Below are 7026 nucleotides of genomic sequence, written 5' to 3'. Positions count from 1 at the left end.
ATTTCAGACCTTGCATAAGTAGCTGGCGATTTACAGAAAACCTCAAAGAACAATACTATGCTTGCAGAAACGAGTTACGAGCTTTAGTATAAGAGCAAAGTGTATTTGAAAATTTTATTTATATGCTACGTCTGTTACGAAATTGCCGCTTGTCGTTCCGACATCCGAGCAGAAAGAAAGCTCAACCGAAACACATTACGTTCCGAACCTTGATATATGCATGTAAATAATTCAGTAAATAAAGTTTAAACATGTGTTGTATATATGTACACGCACACATACGCGCGCGCGCGCACACACGCATACATACGCACATGCGTATGTATGTATGCTATTATATATGCATATATATATATATATATATATATATATACACATATATATACACATACATACATATACATACATATATATATATATATATATATGTGTTATTTTATATATATGCATCAATAATTTACTAAATAAAATGTATGTAAAAGACAGAACAGTGTAATTAAAATAATTATCTTCATTTGTATTCATATGTAAATATTATGGTATGTTTCTTGTTTAGGAAGAAATTATTTCAACAAAATTGAAATAACTAATATCATATTTATTTTATTATTTTTCCTCTCAAAAGAAAAAATTTTGACCAGGGCACATTTTGATTGATATGGGCCTGAGAGGTCGATAATTCAGATTATTTCTATGGTTCAGCTACGCACTTTTCATGACAGCGCCGCTGTCGGAATATCGCGAAACTAAAATACTGCTCAGTTTCATGGCTACACGTCAATTTCACTCGTAATATACAAACGAAATTTTTGTACACGCCTTTCTCTTATACTAAAACTCCTTATACTAAAAAACTATCGCGTTTCTAAAAGCATAAGATTGTTCGTTTCGGTTTTTCGCAATTCGCCAGCTACTTTTCACGAACGTGCAAGATCTGAAACTCTTATATGCAATACATATTGTGATGTGTTGACTACAGAAGCCGATAACAAAACTGTAAGTCTTTAATTTTCTTTCGTTTTTCGTATTCAAATGTAGCTGGCGACTTGCGTTGTTGTCGATACTTTAATTGTGGAGAAGGATTTTTCAATCCATAAACACAATTACGAGAAAGGTGTTTTTAAAATTTAATGATAAAACAGGACACTCCAGCATCCCCTTAAAGAGATTTTCCTCAGTAGTAAGTATTATAAGTTTCTCTTCCCTCATGTTCAATCTCGAAAACTAGACTTCGACGTGTTTTTGCACGAAATGCAAACAAATTTTGCAAAAAGAAATATTGTTTGCCCTGCGAAGCGAATGTTTGTGACTAAAATATATTTTTATATAAGTTTTATTAATATGTATGTAGCCAAAGATATAGCTTAAAATACATTAATCTTTATTTTAATAATCTTAGTCGAATTTCCTCGGTCCCGGGGCTAGTTGAATCTGATGGAATGCATTAGAAAAATGCATTTTTTTCATATTAGTTATCAGTTTCTCCAATTTTACTATAAATATTATTTATATTATAAGAAGTTGTTATAGATATTGCACTTGTTGCTAATTTCCACTGTTGAAGATGATTTGATTTCATTGGGTACGTATACATATATCTTTTATTCTATCCTAAACTCGTCCTTTAATTTCAAATGTATTATTTTCCAATAAATGGTATAGAATATTATTTATTTATATTATCAAATTATTTTTTAATAAAACAATATTATCTTTTGGTGCTTAATATAAACTCCTTATAATTTAGTTTTACGTTTATCTCTATGACCTTTCTCCTCTTTGAAAATTAATATCCGAGTCGAAATGGAGATTGGCTTTTGAATATAATTAATTTCGTGAAGACGTCGGCTTGTCTGTGATAAGGGACGATTCGCTGTTTGAATTATTTTTCTTATTTTGCCTAACATGCTTTCATAAGGAAAGGCTGATATATGATCTAATGCGCAATTAAAGAATTCAACGTCATCAACAATGTGAATTAAATTATGTACATTAATACTTATTGAAGTATTACCATAAAGTAAGGACATTGCGTCAAAAAAGCTATTTAAATATTTTCGGGCTTTATTAATATATAATTTAATAAAATGTGGGTCTATGTAAATGTCTTTATATAATATTCTAAAAACAGTGTGGATTAAACAATAATGTTTATATATTTGAGTAAAATTTTCTTAAAAATTTTCTTAAATAACACGGGACCAATATATAATAAAATTAATTCAGATTGTTGATGTGATCTTAATTCAGATGTTTTCAATTGAGCAACTAGTTTACGCGGCTTGGAATTCACTGTCGTGTCCACTATGTTAAACGTTGAATTCTTTTATCTAATTCGCGTCGATAAGATGGCTTCAATTTTTTATCGCTACCAAAATATTATATATCTAACAATTTTTTATACCCAAGCAAGTTAAATGCATGTATTCAAGAGGAAACATTCTTATCATGTCTATTGATAGCTCAATAGAAAGTAACAGTAATTCTATGATGACATAATTGTTGCTGATAACGATTGATCTCTTCTCACAAGAAACATCACACAGATATACTATTTTTCTATAATTTTTTTTTCCTAAAATAATAGTGTCATAAAATTCACATCTTTCGCAAGCATATTCTTCATGTCTTACAATTGATTTTAAAAATTTTCGAGCCGATGTATCACAAATAAAACTATGAATTTTTAATGTAAACTCTTTTTCTTTAATTATTAATTTTTCCGACATTAATTGATTAATTTCTTGTATAAATTCTTTTAAAAAATCAATTGTAATAAATCATAATCTATAGGTTTACTATTTCCGCTGTAAATTGCTACACAAAATAGATTATATACAAATAACTCACAAATAATTTGATACAGAATTGGCCAAAATTGTTTTGAACTAGAGTGAAACAATGTCATTCCGTTCGAAATTCTGTTCCGTTTATTCTGTACTCGAATATTATACGAAGCTTTCTTGATAAATAAGAATGTTTTTGTACACTTTAGCAAGTTTGGATAAGAATTACGGCGTAATATATTTAATAATTCTTCTAGACTATTTTAATTTATGTTACATTTAATAGCCCACTTACGAATGTCATTCTTTTTCTTTATAATCTTCATTGACATTAATTTCATTACGTTCATTTCTCCTGTATTCATTTGCTGTGTAATCTCGTTATAATTTATGACTACTTTATATATTTCACTAAATTTTTGTTAGAATTAGCACTTTTGTTTCCTTTTTCTACAAAACATAATATTTTATATGACATTTATACATTGATATGAATCGATTGACATCAATTCAGACTCCTATTTGCATTATGCGTGGTCTACAATGGGCAATAGCAGTAGTATTAAGAAGTAGGAGTAGAAATCAACCATAGTCAAATGTAAGGAGGATAATCAATTGATCGATTACTATACCTATTCCTTATTTCACTAATGTTATTGCCCATTGTAGACCACGCATTAATAAATATATTCCAAGGTTGGCAAATAACGCGTTACTTGTAATGTCGATACCATTACAAATTACTAAATTAATTATAATACACACACAAGTTTGTATTTAAAATCTTGTAAATTTTGTAAAAGTTATTTTTTGCTTTCATGTATTATATATTTTCATGATGAACTATTAGGTGTACAACTTTGCTTCCACCGTTTTTTTTCCGAAATTCGAGACTTTATTGTAAAAAACTGATTATATTAGGTGTTGGAATTAATTCGTAGCGTTTTACAAAGTATTTATAAGTTTTAAAAGTACTTTCATTAATGTATTTTTTAATGCTCATGTGAAATAAATAACATTCTTTCATTAAAAAACGCTACGAATTAATTCCAACACCTAATACATTTATGATTCAAAGTATTGTCCATCGTTGGCTACTACTTTCTCCCATCTTTCGGGCAGTATACGAATCCCGCATCGAAAAAACCGATCATCTTTTGAGGCGATCCACGAATCGATCCAATTTTTTACTTCTTCATAAGAAGTGCTGGTCAGCCAGGCCGTGTGCCATTGATTGAAACAAGTGATAGTCAGAAAGAGCAACGTCTGGAGAATACGGCGGGTGGGGTAGGACTTCCCATTTCAACGTTTCCAAATATGTCTTGATCACTTTCGCAACATGGGGTCGAGCATTGTCATGATGCAAAATCTTTACTAAAGACACTTTATCGTGTCTCTCGTTGTATTGCGGCCGTTTGTCTTCCAATGCTCAAACGCATCAATTGCGTTCGATATCGATCGCCTGTGATTGTTTCAGTCGGTTTTAACAGTTCATAATACACTACGCCGAGCTGATCCCATTAAATACAGAGCATGACCTTGGAACCGTGAATATTCAGTTTGGCCGTCGACGTGGAAGCATGGCCGGGAACTCCCCATGATTTTCTGTGCTTGAGGTTATCGTAATAAATTTTTCGTCCCCAATCACAATGCGATACAGAAATCCCTTCCGTCTTTGCCTTTCAAGCAGCTGTTCACAAGCAAACAAACGCCGTTCAACATATTTCGGCTTCAACTCGTACGGCACCCAATTTCCTTGCTTCTAAATCATTCCCATGACTTTGAAGCATTTTGAAATGGTTTGTTGACTCTCAATGATCGTGCCAATTCTTCTTGATTTTGACACGAGTCTTGATCAAGTAATGCCTCCAATTCTGCATCTTCGAAAACTCTCCCATCGCTATGCCGGTCTTTGACGTCGTTCTTGAAGTTGAAACCACTCATGACACGTTCTTTCACTAATAGCGGCTTCACCATAAGTATTTGAGAGCATTCGATTATTTAAGAGTATTTGAGAGCCTTAGTCGCAGATTTCTTCATATTGAAACAGGAAATTACCAAAACCTCCCGCAAATGACGAGAATTTGGCTCGTAAATTGACATTTTCAATAACTTTATGATGCACAAATCGACTAATGTTTCTACGAGGTTATGTTGACAGATGCACAAGTTTATTGTATGACGTCTATGATCTATTTATTTCGACCACCACTTATCGCTAAAGCCATCTATAAGAAAACGGCGGAAGCAAAGTTGTACACCTAATATAATGTTATCGCTGTTATCATGTTCTTCATATACATATATTTTCTTGTTGAACTATATTATCGCTATCACTTTGTAATAATTCATTAAAATAATATTTTTCATTATTTTTTTCTTTTTCTTTTATATTCTTCATAAGTTTTTCATTATATTTAAAACGCTTATACGTAGGCTGCTGGAAAAGGCTTTCTGCAAACAATATGAAAAAAAAACATGTAAAATTCGGTAAATGGCTTTATTGTTTTTCGAAGTATTCGCCTTTAAGATTGATACATTTTTGCATATGTTCGAATCAATTTTTGAAGCATTTTTTTTCACTCTGAGGCTGTAACCTCAGAAATCAGTGTACGAAATGCTTCAACAGCTGTTTCAAGCGACCTAAATCGCTCACCATGCTTCTTTTTTTTTTTAATGTTTGGGAACAAAAAAAAGTCATTAGATGATAAATCAGGTGAATGGACAATGAGTTATCAATTCATTTTTACTGGATAAAAAATCAACGGTTTGACGTGCTATGTGACAGCTGGCGTTGTCATCAAGGATGATGCGATGATTTCGGTTTGTTCTACGCAATTCATTTATGACTTCTAGCAAACAAATTGTTGTATACAATTAGTATTTACAATCCTTCGATCCTCTAAAGCCACAGTTGCCACATGTCCGGTATAACTGAAAAAACAAGCAATCATTTGCTTGGCAGCATTGCGAACGAACAACTTTTATTGGTTTATTTTGAAATATCCAAACAGTGGGTTGTTGTTTACTTTCGGATTCATACGAATAGATACATGTTTCGTTCCCAGTAACGATATTGACCAAATTTGACCGACCTCGATTGAATTTCTTGAGCATTTCTTTGCTCCATTTAACACGAGCCTGTTTTTGAGTTTCGGTGAAATTGTGTGGTCAATTTTGCAATCCAACGACTGCAAAATTTCGTACGCTCAAGTGATCATGCAAAATCGTATGTATTGCTTTCATATCAATGCCTAAGGATGCCTGAATTTCGCGGTATGTCATATGCCGGTCTCGCTCAATCATTTCACGCATAGTATCAACATTAGTGGCAACAAAACAGATGTGGATGGACGATCTTCACGGAATTTGTCACAAAGAAAGATACGTCTACGCTGGAATTTGGCAAACCAATTATAAACAGTCCTATTGGATGGTGCTTCATCGCCAAAAGCTAAATCGAAGCCGATCGATGCATTATTTCAGAGATAGATTAGATTTAATTAATCGTAAAAAAATCATTATCCGAAAATTTTTATGCGAAATTTCCATTTTCTCGCAAAATAAATTTTTTTTTTAAATACTGCAAACAAAACTAGTTTGGGTACAAATAGTAACTCAACTAAATTATAAGTTAGATATAAGGGTTAGTACAACTTGCGAGTTTCAGATTAGAATTTTTCCATACAATACTCACTTGGGTCAACCTTCCCCTGGTATTAGTCCTACTCTCCCACCCCCCCCCCCCATGGACTCAGGACTTTTAGGTGGGGATAGGGTCAAAAATGTCGGAATATAAAAATTTCAAGGATGCTATCTTATAGATCTCGATGGGCCAAACACAAAAGGTGGTATACATTTTTGGCCTAGGGTTCACGGTTTCGTAGATAGAGGGCTCTGAAGTTGAAAAAAAAATAAATAAATAAATAAAAATGTCGGAATTTTAAAAATTTCGCATTTTTTCCCATATAATAGGCCCTGAGAGAAGACGAAAATGTTCTATACAAGTTTGTCGTATCTGTCACCGTTTGGGCTGTAGACTTTTTGTAAAGTTGACAAAACATTAAAAGGGTCGTTTGAGGGGTGGGGGGTCACCGGAGGGGGGTGATTATGAGGAATAAAGTTGTTCCTCTCGTCGAGAAACATCGATACCCCAACCCACGAAAATTAAATTTCAGGGTTTTTTTTTTTTTTTCAAAATTTTGAAATTTTTCTAAGTCCCACTCAAAAATGAAAAAAT

The 7026-nt window shown here is 32.5% G+C and overlaps 1 pseudogene; it reads right to left on the bottom strand.

Annotated features, from left to right (window-relative positions):
- Window positions 1-1468: 1468 nt before the first annotated feature.
- LOC147907650 (uncharacterized) lies at window positions 1469-3450 on the bottom strand (annotated as a pseudogene).
- Window positions 3451-7026: the final 3576 nt, after the last annotated feature.

Source organism: Acromyrmex echinatior, chromosome 13, assembly GCF_024713525.1.
Source record: "Acromyrmex echinatior isolate Ae372 chromosome 13, ASM2471352v2, whole genome shotgun sequence".
NCBI lineage: Eukaryota > Metazoa > Arthropoda > Insecta > Hymenoptera > Formicidae > Acromyrmex > Acromyrmex echinatior.
This window is presented reverse-complemented; position numbering and strand designations above follow the sequence as displayed.